The sequence below is a fragment of the Durio zibethinus genome, chromosome 7, assembly GCF_047325235.1.
Source record: "Durio zibethinus cultivar Kanyao isolate XHJ-2024 chromosome 7, ASM4732523v1, whole genome shotgun sequence".
In the NCBI taxonomy this organism is placed as follows: Eukaryota; Viridiplantae; Streptophyta; class Magnoliopsida; order Malvales; family Malvaceae; genus Durio; species Durio zibethinus.
The window spans coordinates 21,229,053-21,246,495 of NC_143168.1; the positions used below are offsets into that span (position 1 = coordinate 21,229,053).

General features: G+C 32.2%; 1 pseudogene; it reads left to right on the plus strand.

The window, feature by feature from the left end:
- The first annotated feature begins 2,235 nt into the window (after positions 1–2,235).
- Positions 2,236–5,833, plus strand: LOC149518129 (uncharacterized; annotated as a pseudogene).
- The last annotated feature ends 11,610 nt before the right edge of the window (positions 5,834–17,443 follow it).

A 17,443-nucleotide genomic window follows, 5' to 3' on the forward strand; every position in this document is an offset into this window, starting at 1 on the left:
TTTTTGTCTGTCTGTTTTCTAAGGTACTCCTTATGGTGTCATATGTTTTTTAATTTGTTCCTTGTTCAACTAACATATGGAAAGTAATTTGAATTCATTTTTTTTTTAAAGGCAAAAAAAAGGCAAAACTTTAATCAGAACTTGATTTGGAATGCGAGTAAGAGCGTAAGAATGAGACTAAGAAATACGAGATCGATGAAGTAGGATATCATTACTCATAATTCAATGCCTCTGCTGTATTTCAGATAAGATATGCAAACTTTATGTCCTTTTCACATCAAAATATGGCATTGACTTGGTTAGAGCAGTGAATGCCAATCCAAAAACTATTTGCTGCTTTCAGTCAATTTTTTCACATTTAAAAAACTAACTACCAAAAAGCAAATGAAACATTGTAAGAACCCAAAAATTTTCTTCGTTTGTAGCTTTAGCTATAACGGGACCATGCCAACCCAAAACACTACATCCAAATAAGTGCACATAGTTTTATCCCTAATAGGCCGGCTGTCAAAGACTCCATTGTCCCTCTCAACCTTTTTATATTTGCGAAATTATTTAATCCAGACTAAATAAAGTATTCGGATTTTGTAAGTGAGGTTAGTAAAGTTCAAATGATATTTCAAAATCCCTGTCCAAGGTTTGGCTTGGCTTGGGAAGCCTAAAATTTTTTTAAAATATTGAAATATTAAAATATATATAAAAATATTTTTTAATATTTTAAAATATATTTTAAAAATAAATTAATATTTAAATCTTTTAAATTAACATATTTAATAACTATATTAATATACTAAAATTAATTAAATAATAATTCAAATTGAATTGGATTAAACTAAAACTTAAAAATTCTTATACATAATTGTGTTGGAATAAAATTGAACAAATCAAACAAGCCCAATCCTTTAACAAATCTACTAACTACTTTCAATCAATATTTTCACATTTAAGAAACCAGTTAGCAAAAGGCAAATAAAACATAGTACAATCCAATGTTTAGCTTCATTTATAACTTTGGCAACTATAATCGAGCAAGAAGAGGAAAATAAGGCCCAGGTAAGGGCCATGGCCCCCCAAAACTTTTTTTTTTACCTCATTATATTATAGAAATTTGGTTCATCTAACAATAATTTTTATTAAAGATGTCAAATATATCCGAATTTGTTGAGTTTCAATTCGATTAGAGTTTATAAAGTTGATTTTTAAAAAAAATTGGATTTCATATCGGATCAGATTTTTATTGTAAGTCTAGGTTGGGTCAAAATTGAGTTTTAGGTAAATCAGTTTCGATCTGAATTGATATATATTTTATTAGTTATTTAATTTTATATTTATATATATGTATTATATTAATAAAATTATTAATTTTTACTTTAATTTAAGATATGAATTTAATAAAAATGTTATATTTTTGTATAATTAAGATGTAAAATGATATTTTATAAATATTATATTAAATTAAAATTATTAAATTAATTTAGATCGAATCAATTATAATTATATATATATACAAATTAAATCGAATTGAGCATAAAAAAATATTTTTTATCAAATTGAATTGAAATAAAAAATTAAATTAAAATCGAAGCGAATAAAAATCTTCATCCGTTACCATTGCTAGTCTCAACTCCTTTTCTCATTTACTTCATTGTTTGGCACTTCTTAACCTGATATACGGCTTCGTCCCATCGCACAAGTGACAGGTCAATCAAAACACTATTTTCAAACAGGATGAACATAGGACACACAACCACCCAAATTTCTGTACAATTTTGTATTAAATGTTAATGTCTTATTTAAGATTCATATTTAATGTATGGTTGATGCATGAATCATATGCATTAATTAATAAGAATGTCATATCATGCAAATGTCATATATGTAGGAAATGTCCTCACTTAAATTTATGTTTAATGTGTTATCTATGCATTGACAAGAATTGATAAAATAATAAACTTCAAGTAATGTCATATAAAGGCCAATGACCACACAAGAATGCATTTGTAAATATCTTTCATACTTAAATTCATATTTAATGTATCATCTTTACATGACAAAAATTGTAAAATAATCTCAATTTCAAATATGTTGTATATGTAAGTATCTTTCACACTTAAATTTATATTTTATGTATCGTTTATTTGTTGGGGATCCAGAATTTTGAGTTAGGAAGCGGGGTGGGGGGAATTAAAATTAAGGCAACAACATCCAAAATCGAGTTAATATTGCTACGATAACATGGTCATGGTATGGTGATAAGAAAGTTACTAAATTTATAATGTATAAAGGACATACTAAAAATATACACTAGGTTGCACATAAACTATGTTTATATTTTTATATGCAGAAATACATAAAATGTAATAGAATAAAATGAATAGAAAATAGTATATAATTGCTTTTATTTATATTATGTTCTAAATATTTTAAGAATTATCTATATTATTTTTTATTAACTGTCGTAATGATTTTGTCTGAAACTTTGAAAAATAAACTCCACCATTTCTGTCGCTACCTCCGATGCCGTCAACTGTGGCTTTTCTAAGCTTTGTTTCTTCCTCAATTCCTCCTCTCTCAATGCCTGAATAAAACTTTCCTAAAATTTTTCGGAACCTGAAAATTGCCTCAAACTCGAAAACCCTTCTCTTTTTTGTTGTTTCTTTTTTCTTTTTTGTAGGTTTTTTGTGTTGTGAGTGTTGGCTGAATTTTCCCTTAGATTGATAGTACCTATGGAAGCGATGATCTGAATGACCAGGTGTTGGGATTTGGAGTTGATGATGAGTGGTCAAAGGGGTTGGGATTTTTGGCTGAGGGTTCGGGTGCAGTGATAGTCTTCGCATACCCAAATATGATGGTGCACGGTCGTAGATATGGCTAGATATTGAATATATTACCAAAATACATTTTTTTAAAGGTGTTTATTTAGTGTTTTTTATAAAGTAATCGATAAAAATACATATAATTTGCATTTGTGTTAAATAAATAAAGTTTAAAAATATAGAAATAGACTTTGAAATGAAACTAGCAAGAATAACTGGCAGTCAATTGCATCTTTCGCATTGTTTAAAATTTTGTTCAGGACAATCAAATGCCTTGAGGTTGACAGTAGAATGCTCAGAAAGATTACATGTTTTGTGAGAAATTTTGCTTTGTGAGAATATTTATTTGTGACATTTGAATATCATGGTTTTAGCTTTTGAATTCAATTGTTAAAAATTAAAAAAAAAATTTATTCCTTGGATATGATATTTTATTTCAAAAGTGATGATTTTTTTACCTAAATAATATATATTTATAAAAAAAATTTTAAACACCAATTGAGACTTATATATCTATTTATCTATTACACTACTTTATGTGATAATAGAAAGATAAATATGTGTTTATGTGATTGAATGTTTAGTTGCATGTTAATGGTTTTAATAATTGTTTTTTACAATAATGTGGACTGAAGTTTTTCAAGAAAGTATATATTTTTATTGGATTATCATTGATAGATTTAATTTTCAAATTTTTTAATTTGTTTTTAATCATTAACATTTATAATGTTATTATTTTGATCACGCATCCATTAAAAAATAATTAGATTAGGATTTATTCCATGTCATTGTACTTTGTTCGAATGGTATATTCATGTCATAGATGACCAAAACATTATTTTTCAAAGTTAGATGAATAAAACAAAAATTTTGAAAAGTTAAATTATAAAAAAAAGGTAATTTACTCTAAGTTCTATAGTTAAATATAAGTTGCATTCAATTAAATTAATAATGAAGATTTTCATTTTGAAGTATTGGTTGTCTCCTCTATTTTTTAAAAAATGAGTTTTAATTTTTTATTTCTTACCAAACCATTTAAATAATCGTATATTTGGTAGACATTATAAACCAAGTTTTACAAATTCTTTTTTAGCTAAAATCTTATTTAAAAATTATTGATCATGTTTTGTGATTAAAAAAATTCACATAAATATCATGCAATTAAAAATATTTGCAAAATTCCATAAACAAGTCACATTATTAAACTCAACATCAATTACATTTTCAACGGTCATGTCCCTATCATAAATTAGAAATCCTGCTAGTGATTGGATTGGATTTTACAATTTATAAAAGTCGAGGGATTTAATTTGTAAAAATAAGTTTATAGCATTAAATCCTCCTCTTCACGTAATTACAAGAGCCAATAGTATAATTTGAGCTTTTATTTATTTAGCACTATTAGTATTTAATGCAGGAAAAGCATGATTTATTTTGTCTCATGTAAAATGTTCCGTTCCTAGTCACTTGATAAACGTCGAGATTCAAAGATTTCTCTTCGACTGAAAAGGAAGAACACCTATACTTGTGTATATATATATATATATATATATATATATATATATATATATACACACATTATACTTGTTTATATATAGACAATAATTTTTTGGTTAAAAAATTAATCCTATCTTTACAAACTATATTGGTGATTTTTATGGAAAACGTGCTTTTAGCTACCTACCAGGATGATGGTTCATTGGACAATCATATATACAGTAGCACCTTTTATCTTTTGATCGAAATTTACAATGCCCTTAAGATTCTAAGTATTAAGTAGTAATACCATAATTTTTGTGGTTGTTCGAATGCTGGCCAAGAACCAAATATTACAAACAAGAACTCATATCAGAGCAACTAGGCCTAGGAGAGAAAATGAGAATATTCTGGATTTGATTCCGTTTCTAACTAGTCAGTTTGACTTTTGTTTTACATGAAAATGAGATCGAACAAATGCCACCGAGGTCGGATTCATACGCGCTATCGACGCTCCATCATTTGGGAAAAAGAAAGATCCAGCAAACGATGACTTGGAAGATGATGATGATGATTTGGAGCCTGGGTCCGAGGAAGGGTTTTTCTAAGAGGCCCCCAAGAACATTCGTCTAGGAAATGAAAAAGCCTATACTCCTCAATTAATTTCAATAGGCCCTCTTCATTACAGAAAAACAATTTTGGCTAAAATGGCAAAGTATAAATTGAGCTATCAAAAGAAATTTTGTGAAAGGACTTCGACTACGACATTGGAAGATTTTTGGAACTTCGTTGGAGACAAGGACAAAGCAATTCTCAACTGTTATGAAGCATCATCCATCATTGGTGATGACATTGCAGTGATGAAATTTTATGATGCACTCTTTATCGTGGAGCTCTTATTGAGGAACTATGAGAAGGAAAATGCAAAAGAGTTGGGAATTAAAGAGTTCTTATTAAAAGGAACGTGGTCAACTGGTCTTCGGAGGGACTTGCTCTTACTTGAAAAACAGATCCCCTTGTTTGTGCTTGAAGAACTGTATAAGTTATACTTTCACTTCCCTCGTGAAGACAAATTTGATTCTTGTGCTGCCCCTGCCTCTGCTTTTCCCTTTCTTTATCATTCTGGCCTCTACTTTGATATTCCATGGGATAAAAGGTTCGACCATACAGAATTCCTACACTTCACTGGTTTGTTAAGATGCCATCTGGTCAAAAATTACGCCTCAAATTCGGATCCATCCATGGCCCCAAAAGGAAAAATTGAAACAGTGTACAGTGCGACAATGTTGCATGACGCTGGTTGAGCATAAAGCTGTGCAGACTGGCTAGATATAGAATTTGAAGGGAAAGAGCTTAAAATCCCCAAATTGAATGTGCAGTCCAACACTGAACCTTACATTCGCAACGTGATGGTCCGGGAGACGCTTGATATCTTTCGTGTCAGTGGGACAGTACTTTTCAGACCACATCTCTGGTCCTTGCGCCTCTTTCATGTACAGCTCAAAGAGCACAAAGAAAGGAAGCTGGTTTTCGAACAGTAACAAATCATATCGAATGTCAGTTTGAATACGTCCCAATTAGCAAAAATCCTCTTGTGGGTACTTCCCCAGGATTAGCTGAACAATAAAGCATCCACCATGGACCAGTCTTTCGGCAAAAATATCAGAGTCGATGCAAGTTTGGTGATCTTTATAGCATTTGTTAACTCGTTTTGTGATTGATTTCATGGCCATTACAAATACGCGTGGATCAAGCTTGGTTTTCTCAATATGCCTTCAGAAGCAATTCCTTTTGACAACTTCCATTGCCTGCGAGTGTGCCGTATAATGAAAACAGCCATAGAGACCAATTGGAATCGCATTTGGTTCAAAGGCTTTTGCATTTACTTCACGTAGCTGACTAGGCACTCTACTAATACTCCAACTATTTGCGTCTATAATTTCAGTACGTAATCCACTTGTGTTCGGCTGTTAGAAAGGTGGAACATGCAGTGAATTTTAATCAGCAATAATGTTATAAAATGCATTTTTGAAGATTTGATATTGTTAAAATAATTATATTAAAATTTAAGTAAACAAAAAGCATTTTTTTCTTGAAAATAAATCATATAATTTATTATCTAAATAATCATATAAGAATATGAAGTTTGAAAAACTATTTTCTTAATTCACATAAAATTTGGTAAAACTTTTAGTTTTAAATCTCAATTCTTCTGGAATATGTTTAAATTTGTTTAAGAATATGTTTACTTTTCTTAAGTAAGTTCTTATAATTTGTATTTAAATAATTTTTTATTTTTTATTTGCACTCAAATAAAATTTTACTTCAAATGAAAAATTAATTTATATTAAAATTTTATTTAGATAAAAATTAAATACTAAAAAAATATTTTAATACAATAAAGATATCGAAACTTCATTAAATAAAGTGATAAAATATTCATAGAAATTTTTGTTATTTTAACTTTTCAAAAACAAAAACAAAAAGAAAAGAAAAAGATAACCACAAGACAAAGGGCATTCATATATATCATATTATATTAAAAGATATATAATTTCCTGATAAAATTTGTTTACTTGGATGCTTAGGTAGATAATCTATTTATTTGACGCATAAGACAATTCTTATTTTTATACTATTTATCAATTAAATAAATTCATTTAAAATAATTATTAGTTATCTAAATCTCTATTATGCTTTAAATCAAGGGTTGATTTAATTTTAGAAGTCACAAATTAAAGAATCTGAAAAGATAATATTTTATATTTGATAAAAGTGAAGAATCAAATTCAAAATTAAATCACCAAATAAAATTTTCAAGCTTTTAAAATCTCAAAAAGATATTTTTATCTTAATAAATTTCTTCATATATTTTTTTTGTTTTTTATTCTTTAAAATTTAAAATCATTTACTATTTTTTTTTAAATTTGATATATATTATCGATTTAAATTAAATAAAATTTATTTCAAAACTCACTCTTTTCAAATTATAAAAAAAAATAAATTTCATATTATAAAAAATATATAATAAAAAAAATTTGGGCATCGTGGGCTAGAAAAGCTAGTATGGTGGTTATATACCATACACAACCAATAAGAACCCAGAATCGGCCCCAATCTCTTATCACAACCCAGAGACAATAGAACCAGTAGACAAAGTCGAAATAACCAATACGCAAGAAAGAATACAAGAAACCACAATTAAGCAACACACAGACGCAATACCAAACAACACAATCAACAGCAAGTGATTGAAAGGTAGAAACAAAGAAACACACAATTGAAACGTGAAAAACAAAAAAAAAAAAAAAACCCACGATTAGATCTTGATCTCTTATGTACAAAAAAAAAAAAAGTATATTTCTCCGAAGTCGTGTATTAAATTGAAAACATCAAAGCTAACCACGTCATTCATTTATGTACGGCAGGGCTTTTCAATTATCCGTTTAGTACTTTTAAATGATTAACTAATACTATCTAAAGAATCGTATGAGCAATTATTCGTCTACTTCACAAAATTGTTCAGCAATGGCACAAAAGGCTCCTCAAATCCAAAGTTTAAAGGAAACCTAAAGAAAAGAAATTACTTTATGTCTTAACTTAAAGATGATTGTTATATGGTAGAGCTTGATGAATCACTATCCAATTAGTACCTAAGACAAGCCTACCAAAAAAGTTAGAATGACATCAAGCAACTTTACCATAAAAATCAAACAAGGGAAGGGCGTTTACCTTTTCTTGAAAGAGCCTTGCCTAATGATAATAAGTTGGGTATCGTTCAACCAAACACCAGTCAACTAAATAGAATTGTTATGTTCGTTTTTTACTGTTCAAAGACAATAAATAAAAACATTAAAACATTAATCAAAGATTTGTATTTGGAACATCAATTACTTTCTTGACTGAGGAAAGCACTAGTACACAGCAGTGGAAATTAATCAGCATGCATTAAGTTTTTCTTTATGCATAAAGTGGTAGGTTATAAATGGCAATCAGTAGATTATAAGTAACACGAAGAGCTTTTGGGCATAAATAGATAAAGAAGTGGAGAACTTGAATCAGAAAAGAAACACATTAATCAGCCATGTTTTGAATCAAGCACAAACAACTCCATCATTTACTTAAAATCTATTCCTACACTTTTATAATCTTTTATAGACTTCTAATTGCATCAAATCAATTCGGAATACTTTTTATTATGGTATTTAAGGGACATCTTTCACACTGGGAGATTTCCATTTTCCTTGGAATCACTCTTGAAATGATATTCAAAAGTTATCCTAAGGGAAAACAATCAAGGATTCACCATCTCAAACCTTGAAAATATACATAAATTTTCACAGTGTAACTTAAATGACGAGTATGCATACATCCTAAAGTTTGTTTCCACAACAACATATCCTTGAGGCAAAATATAGCAAAAGAATTGCATGACTAAAAGTAACACAACTACAAAAAGCCCGGACAACAACTACTATAATCAGAAGCCCAGAGAACTTACCTGCAGGAATGGACTGGTTACGATGATGAGGGAGTGACAATGAACGAGCAAGAGGAAGAGGGAATGACAATGACACCTCCAGACGACAATAATGCCGGCCGTCCGATCGTTAGAAAACAGTGGGAACGACAGGGGTGAGGGGCGTGAGCAGTAGGGGTCGAGAGCAGGGAAAGGTAAGAGTGAAAATGAGGAAGAGAGGAAGAGGGAGTGACAATGATGTAGCTGGATGACAATGACGCCGTCTGATTGTCGGAAGGCACTGGAGACAACAGAGGTGAAGGGCGAAAGACCACAGGTGTCGAAGTCGAGGAGAGGTAATAGTGAAAATAAAAAGAGGGATTAGGGATTTTAGATTTAAAGACGGGCTGGAGTCGGCTGAATAATTATTTTTTAAAATACAAATTCAGCACTGATGGAATAATTCCGGTGCTATTAGGCGGTGTAATACATATAGAGTGTTTATCGACGAAAAATTTTATTAATAAATTTAACGTCAATTTAAAAAAAAAAAAGTTTTACTTACGGTTTACGGAGGAAATATTTTTCTGTCAATAAAATAAATCGATAATCAATCGATATTTCGTAGATAAATTGAAAATTAAATTTATATTTTAATTTGTTAATGATTTATTGATATTTACTAACGGGAATATTTCGTCGGTAGATCTTTGTTAGTGTTACTTTAATTTTTGGCAGTGTCTAAATGTTGATGTCAAATTCAAACTAGAGGGTAAGAATCTGAAATGATAAGTACAAGGTTGGTTAAAAGAAAAAATTGAAATTATCCTCAATGTTTGTATTCTTATACTCAAATCAGTGAGATAAAGAAGGAAAGAAGGGGTAAGAAAGCAAATTAAGAAACAAAAAAATTCAAAGAAAAATGAGTGGCCTTCTCACCTAAAGAGAAAAAGGAAGATATTTATATACGAGAGAATGGTGGTCGATCAAGCTATCATTGATGAGTTGTGCTTCGAAAAATAAAGTCGATTTTTCACGTTAGTTTAGTTCATATAATTAAAATACCCTTACCATTCTTCTTAAGTCATTCTATACAGTGAAAAGACATTTCATCCTTTAGACGATGAAGTACTTTCATCACTAACCGATTTTTTTCCTTACCATTTGTTGTTCGTTAGAAACATCTATCCCGCTTGGTCTGAGAGGGATAGACATTTTGTTAGTTGTATATATATGATCCAACGAATCATTTGTAAATTCTGGTTTTCCCAATTTTCTTGGGAATCCTTATGCCCTTTCAGCCGCATTACAAATATGAGATCCTATGAAAGAAAAATCAAGAGAGGAGATCGAGAGGGGACTTTACAGTTTCTAAAAACTATGCTCGACTTCCATACCTTTCGTAGTGATTAGAAGCAGGCCTCATCCTTAAGGAAAAGCAGAAAACCAGATATTTGGCATAAATGCATCCCCAGCGTATGAATGTCTGTAGATAGCAGTACCTATTGGAGGGACTAATAGATTCAAATCCAAGATCAATTTTTCTGATAATAATGACAAGGCTGAAGGCATATCTTGATCAACTTAAGTTTACATATCCTTCTATGTAAGTTACTTGTACTTTGAAATTTATACTTATTAAGATAGTGTAATTCTTGTACTATAATTATATATATATATATATATATATTAATGAGAACAATGGCAGCAAGCCTTTTACACCAAATAAGATTCTATTTCCTAAACTATGATACAGTATCAAAGTTCTGTTAGCTCTGACGAGCAGTTTTTTATCCCATTCTTTTCATTTCTTTCCTCATTTCTTTTATCTTCCATGCAAAATCATATAAAAGCTCGTCACTCTTCTACTACTGATATTGTCAATCTCTACTTCTAAGTCGGATACGCTATTCACCATTTTCCACCTTTAATGAATTTAACCATTATATTCTTTAAAATGTCAATTTAAAGGTGTTAATTGATATTTTCGTTAAACTTTTGCAACTAAATTCGATTGCATTTATCCAAAATTCTTAATTTTTGCAGCCTTTGTAAGACTTTTAGGATTTTATTCTCCCTCTTTACAAGTTAAAAAAATTAAAAAAGACTATTAACTCGAATTATGAACATGGTGGAAGTGCCTCATCTCGCATTAGCAGAACTTTTATGAGCTAAGGATTTTCTCATTTTTCCTCAATTCCTTCTCATTTCTCTTTGATTTACAGTTAAATTTTTGTTGATACTGAGAGTAAACAGTAGTAATTGATTGAGTTGTTGGAATTGATATGAGCAAATTGGGGAATTCTTTCGGTTTGACTCTGGATTTGATAGCAAAAGCTTCGATTCGGGGATCTGGGAGCTGATTCACAAGGAGAATACAATGGATTGGAGGAAGTTGTTTGCGGCTTCATCAGATCAAACGTCAGAGTATTATCCCCCACAGCAGATAGTTGGTAGATTAACTGTCAAGCTCTTAGAGGAGGCCTTTGAGGAAGGGGTTCAATGGCAAAGCTCTTTGGTAACTCAATTCATTGGGAAAATGCCAAACTTCAGTTTCTTTCAGAATATGTTTAACGTTCTATGAGATAAGAATAGTGAGATAGAGATTAAGCATGCTGGATTTAACTTCTTCGTGATTCAATTCCCAAAAAAGAAGGTAGGGATTGGGTAATTAAGCATGGACCATGGCATATCTAGAATAAGCCATTGATAGTGCGAAAATGGGAACCAGGAATGCAATCTTTGGAGTTCAATGTGAAAATGTTGCCAGTTTGGGTGCAATTAGGAAAGATTCCATTGGAGCTATGTTCAAAGAAAGGGTTGAGCTATATAGCAAGTGCATTGGGGAATCCTCCGTATATGGACTCAATCATAGCCAATATGCAGCGGTTGGCTTATGCCAATATTTGTGTTGAGTTGAAGGCAAGTATGGCGGTTCCTCGGTTTATTGATATGGTGCAAAAAGATGGATCTTTTACATCTGTTTCAGTTGAAATTCCATGGTTGCCACAGAGATGTATGCATTATTGTATTTTTTGGCATAATGATAAGACATGTCCATAGAAAACAATCAAGGTCCCTAGAAAAAGTGTAGGCGCCAAAGGATAAAGGTAATAAGCCAATACACGAGATCAAGAAAGATGATGAAGCAGGGATGAAACAAGACAACAATGGAGGAGAAAGGAAAGAGAAGGCACCTATTCAATTGTCTCCAACGGCCAGAGCAAGTTTTGTTAACAGGTTTGCACTTCTTGAATCAATTAAGGAGTCTGAGCTGACATTGGAAGAGGACAGTACAGATAGAATTGAAAAGCTAATTCAACCATCACCAAAGAAGCAAAGAGCAGCAGTTGCAAGAGTAGCAGATTTGATGAAAACCTTAAAAATCAAGAAGAAATGACCTATTGACAAGGGTAAGAAATTTAAGGCAAATTCTTCTGCCTCTAGAGCTAAACATATTCTTCTTCATCATGCAATTGATAGTATGGAATATTAGAGGATTTAATGATCCTAAAAAACAAAAAGAAGTTGTAGATAGAATAAGAAGAATAAAGGTAGATATTGTTTGTTTGATAGAAACTAGAATAAAGTAGCACTAGATGCAACTTATAGTAGATCAACACTTTAAAGGTTGAGGTATGTTGGACAATCATTTAGAAGCTCCTAATGAAAGAATCTGGATGCTATGGCGAGATCATATGAATGTGGATTTACTAGAGTTATCTGATCAGAGTGTTACCTGTTGTGTTCTACATGAACCCAAAAAGTTCTATTTCTTTCCCATTGACGGGAGTAATGATGGTATTCAAAAAAGGCAGCTGTGGGCACACTTGTCTCATCTTAAAGGTATTGTAAGGGATAATCCCTAGATATTAGCTAGAGATTACAATGTTATAGTTCACCTTGCTGAAAGCTCAGATTACACTGAAGCACAAACTCTAAATTCTGAGATGAGAGAATTTCATAATTGCTCAACGCAAGTAACGTTGTTTGAAAATGCTTACGTTGGACCTCAATTTACTTGGTCCAACCGTCAGTCTAAAAGTCATCTAGCAAGGAAAGTGGATAGAGTTTTGATAAATGACTCATGGCTTTCGGCTTACCCACAGTCGTATGTGGAGTATTTAGGCCCTGAGGTTTCAAACCACTGTACAGCATTCATCAGGCTTAATATGGCAACCCAATCTCCTTCCAAGCCATTCAAGTTCTTTAATTATTGGAATAGGCATCTAGAGGTCAAGTTAATTGTGGAGAACTCCTGCCAAATTCCTATTGCAGGAAACCCTATGCCTATATTGCATAAAAAATTGAAGAGATTAAAGTTGGAGCTTAGGAAGTTCAATCTTTCATGCTATGGTGATCTGTCTGGCAGGTTGCAAGCAAAAATAATGAAATTGGAATCGATTCAAAAAGCCATTCTGTCCACATCAGGTTTAATCTCTTCATCTTTAGTGAAGGAAGAAAGAAGAATATATGAAGATCTTACAGAATTGTTGAAAGCTGAGGAGAGTTATTTTAGACAAAAATCTAGAATCAGATGGTTGCAGGAATGAGACCAAAACACGAGGTTCTTTTACAAGATGGTAACAGCTAACCAGAAGAAGAAAAGTATTAGAGTATCAGTCAATGTAGAGGGGAATACGTTCGATTCATTTTCCTAGATTTCATAAGAAGCAATCCCGTATTTTCAAAAGCTAATTGGAAAAGTGGATCATAATGTCACAGGCTGCACACAGGAATTATTGACTGATCTATTACAGGGAGACTTGTCCAACGAAGCACAAGATATGATGATTAGACCAGTGACCAAGGAGGTGATAAAGGAGACAATGTTTTCACTCAATAGTGAGAAATCACCAAGGCCTAATGGCTTTACAACCAATATTTTAAAAAAGACTTGGAATATGTTTGGAGAGGATGTCTCTAATGCTATTGTGCATTTTTTTTCAAACAGGGAATATGTTGCCTGCGTTTAATTCAACAATCATTGCACTGGTGCCTAAGTGCACAAATCCCAGTAACATCAAAAAATATAGGCCAATCTCTTGTTGCACCACAGTTTACAAATGCATCATAAGGATATCGGTGAAGAGGTTTAAGGAATTTCTGCCAGGGATCATTGCTACAGTCAAAGTGCAGTCATAAAGGGGAGAAGTATCACTGATAATGTCCTTATGGCTCAAGACATGGTTCGAGGGTATGGTCAATCTACCTTATCTCCGAGCTGTGCAATCAAGATAGATCTTCAAAAGGCATTTGATTTAGTGGACTGGGCTTTATTTATTCTGTCTTGAAACAATAAAAGTGCCAGATCAATTCATTAGATAGATAAAGAGCTGTATTACAACCCCTTTATTGTCTGTATCCTTAATTGATTTGGCAATCAATGTTTTATTACGATTGCTTGATGCAGCTGCCAAACAAGGAGTCCTTGCTTTCCATCCGAAGTGCCAGAAAATAAGTTTGACACGTTTATGATTTTTGCAAAGGGCACTTGATTCTGTGTTGGGAAAAAAACGGTGCTGGAAGTTGTCTACACCATTTATGGTCTGCAGCTGAATTGTGGGAAAAGTGAACTATATCACATAGGGATTAGCAGAGATGAACAAAACGCGATCTAGCACACTACAAGATTTCAGATTGGTGTTCTGCCAGTTAGATACTTAGGCGTTCCTTTGGTCACTAGAAGACTTACAAAAAGAGATTGTTTGCCTTTATTAGAGTAGATCACATCAAGGATCAAAAGCTAGGCTGGTCGGCACTTACCATATACGGGTAGACTGCAATTAATTCAGTCTGTGTTGTTTAATGTCCAAAACTACTGGTGCAAACATTTTATTCTTCCCAAGCATGCCCTAAAAAAAATAAACCAATTATGTTTAGCTTTTTTTGAAATGAAGAGAAGGAACAACATCAAGTAAGTTGGCAGGCAATATGTTTTCCAAAATCTGAAGGACTAGGAGTCAAGAACATAGTTTGCTGAGCTTGTATTATGAAGAATCATTGGTCTATGTTTACTAAAGCAGGGTAAATGTAGATAGCAAGGGTTAGAAGCTTATGTGTCGAAAGTACAAAGCATTTGGCAAGTGACAGGCCAACAAAATAGTAGCTGGAGTCGAAGGAAATTACTTCAACTAATACAAATTGCCCATCAATTCATTAACAAGGAGAATGGTTTTGCGGTATGGACATTTCCATATGGTTGCTATTAAACTATAATGGTGTGGAATAGGATTAGGCCTAAGCAGGAAAGGTCGGATGGCATAGGCTTATATGGTTCAAATTTCATGTTCCAAAGCATTCATTGATAGCTTGGATGGTCATCTTGAACAGACTCCCAATGAAGGATAGACTAAGGTCTTGAGGAATGGAGATAGACAACAGGTGTTGCTTGTGTCAAAGAGCGAATGAATCTAAAGATCATACGTAATTCGACTGTGCTTACACTAAAGAAGTTTGGCATTTGGTACTCCAGTTATGCAGGATTCACAAAAGAACAGGGAATTGGGAAGTTGAGCTAAGGTGGGCAATGAACAGGCTAAAGGGAAAAGCTTTGATTTCCATCATATTATGTATAGCTTTGAATGCTTGCAATTTTTTGCTATGGGGGGAAAGAAATCAACAGCTGTTCAAGCATATAGAAGAGACAACAAGACAGTTGGTGGGAAGGATCAAGGAAGTTGTCAGATACAAGTTACATGATTTAAGGCCAATTACAATAGATATAGTGAACAAGCAATTGTGTGATGGCTGGAAGCTTTCTATAGTTATTCTAGAATAAGCTGCTAACATAATATCATTGTTTTGTAAACTGGAATAGTAGTGCTGCAGCAAATTTTTGTAAGCTTTGGGTAAATAAAATTCAACTTAACTAAATTTTATTGCACAATTAATATACTAATTGCAAATAATCACACCTTACCAGATATATCAAATGAAGAAGTATATATATGCACAAACCATAAGAAATTACTAATTACAAACATAAGACATTAATTATATCTTACAGGGAAGCCAAAAACTTATTTAGGTTACAGTACTTGATAGATCACTTGGCTTCACTTCACAGCACCCTGCCTCCAGTCTGCAAATTAAGCAAAAGAAACATGGCACTCACTGATGTACATAAGAAAGAACTGAAAATATAGCTTGTAGCACTGCAAGTAGGAGCAAGACAAGTGCAGTGAGAAAGGAAATGGGCGAATAGGGCGAGTTGAAATAATCTTTCTTCAATGATGCCTTCCATTTGTTCCACATCTTGTGGCAATATTGCTTGTTCACGTTAATTACCAATTATCTTCTCATAGTAGAAGTCATTTGACGAGTAAAGTCGAGAATTTTGTTAAACGTTTGGGGCAACTGCTTCATCAAATTATCAATAATTCCATGTTTGCGTCTATTTGTATGTCCTTGCCTCAGTTGATGAGCTTATCCATGAACTCCACGTAATCAAAAGCGTACGTAAGTTGGTTCCGAACTTGGGACGAATGGTTTATAGGCCAAGATACGCTCTGTATTATCGTCAAGGTTGGAATCTTCAGTTTCGCATCTTTTGTAAAGTCTACATCGAACAAGCTTTTAACTTGCTCCTTCTCCCCGTTCTTAATATTCCCCTCCTTACCTATCTTTACGAAGTTGATTCCTGCCTCTTCCAGCTGTGTTGCACAGCGTATGAATTTCCATGAGCCTTTTTCCTCCAGCTCTGTTGCACTCCACAGCGTTTGAGTCACGCGAATATTAATCCCTTTGCTTTTGCTTTTGCTTCTGCTTCTGCTGCTTTAATGAAAGTCTTGAGCTGTTCTTTTGCGTTTGAATAAGTATTGCTTCTGCTTTTGCTTTTAATTTTGGATAACCCAAGAATGTCAAGAGAAACTCATTTGGCAAAGAAGAACGGAGTAGGAAAAGAATCCTAATTTTTTGGAAGAGGATTAAAGGAGTTTTTTTTTTTTTTTTTCCTTTCAATTGTGAATTTTTGGAAGATTTTTTATTTTGTTGGTATGACTTGTCATTTATTTATGATGATGTGGATTACATTTGTACAAAGTAATTTTTTTTGAGAATTAAATTTAAAATTACTCTAGTTTGGGAAATAAGATTAAAGAGCACCTGCACATATATAGGAAAAAACTGTTCAAACTTTCCTAAGCTATTTTTTTTTTTTTTTAATGAAATTGTAAGTATAAAAGAGTTATAATTATAAATAGTCTATGAAATTGATACTAAAATAATATAGTGACTAAGTCTTCAACAACTTTCAAATGTGCTTTGTCCAAAATTATTTGATAACACCCAAATATCTTTTGCCACTTTAATAAAAATCTTTCAACATTGAGAGATGTGTACAATTGGAAGAAAATTCGCCAATATAACTTGAATTGTCCAAAAACATAAATAATTTGGTTAAAGTCAATACTAACAATTTCAAGGGAAAAACCTATGAAAACGATTGATAGCAATAAGATTTGGGTTGAAAGATAAAAGGGAGTTACTTATTCATCAATCCCTTGAGAAGATATCAGAGTGATCATGGCGACAGAAAGCGCTGTAATTAAAACATGTCATTTTTGGCACACAAGTTAAACAAATTCTATTGTTAGAAAACCCAGAGAATAAGCATTAATCCATCGAAGCAATTACACAATTAATTAATACACGTACAAACAGCTATCTAATTAATACACGTACATGGCTG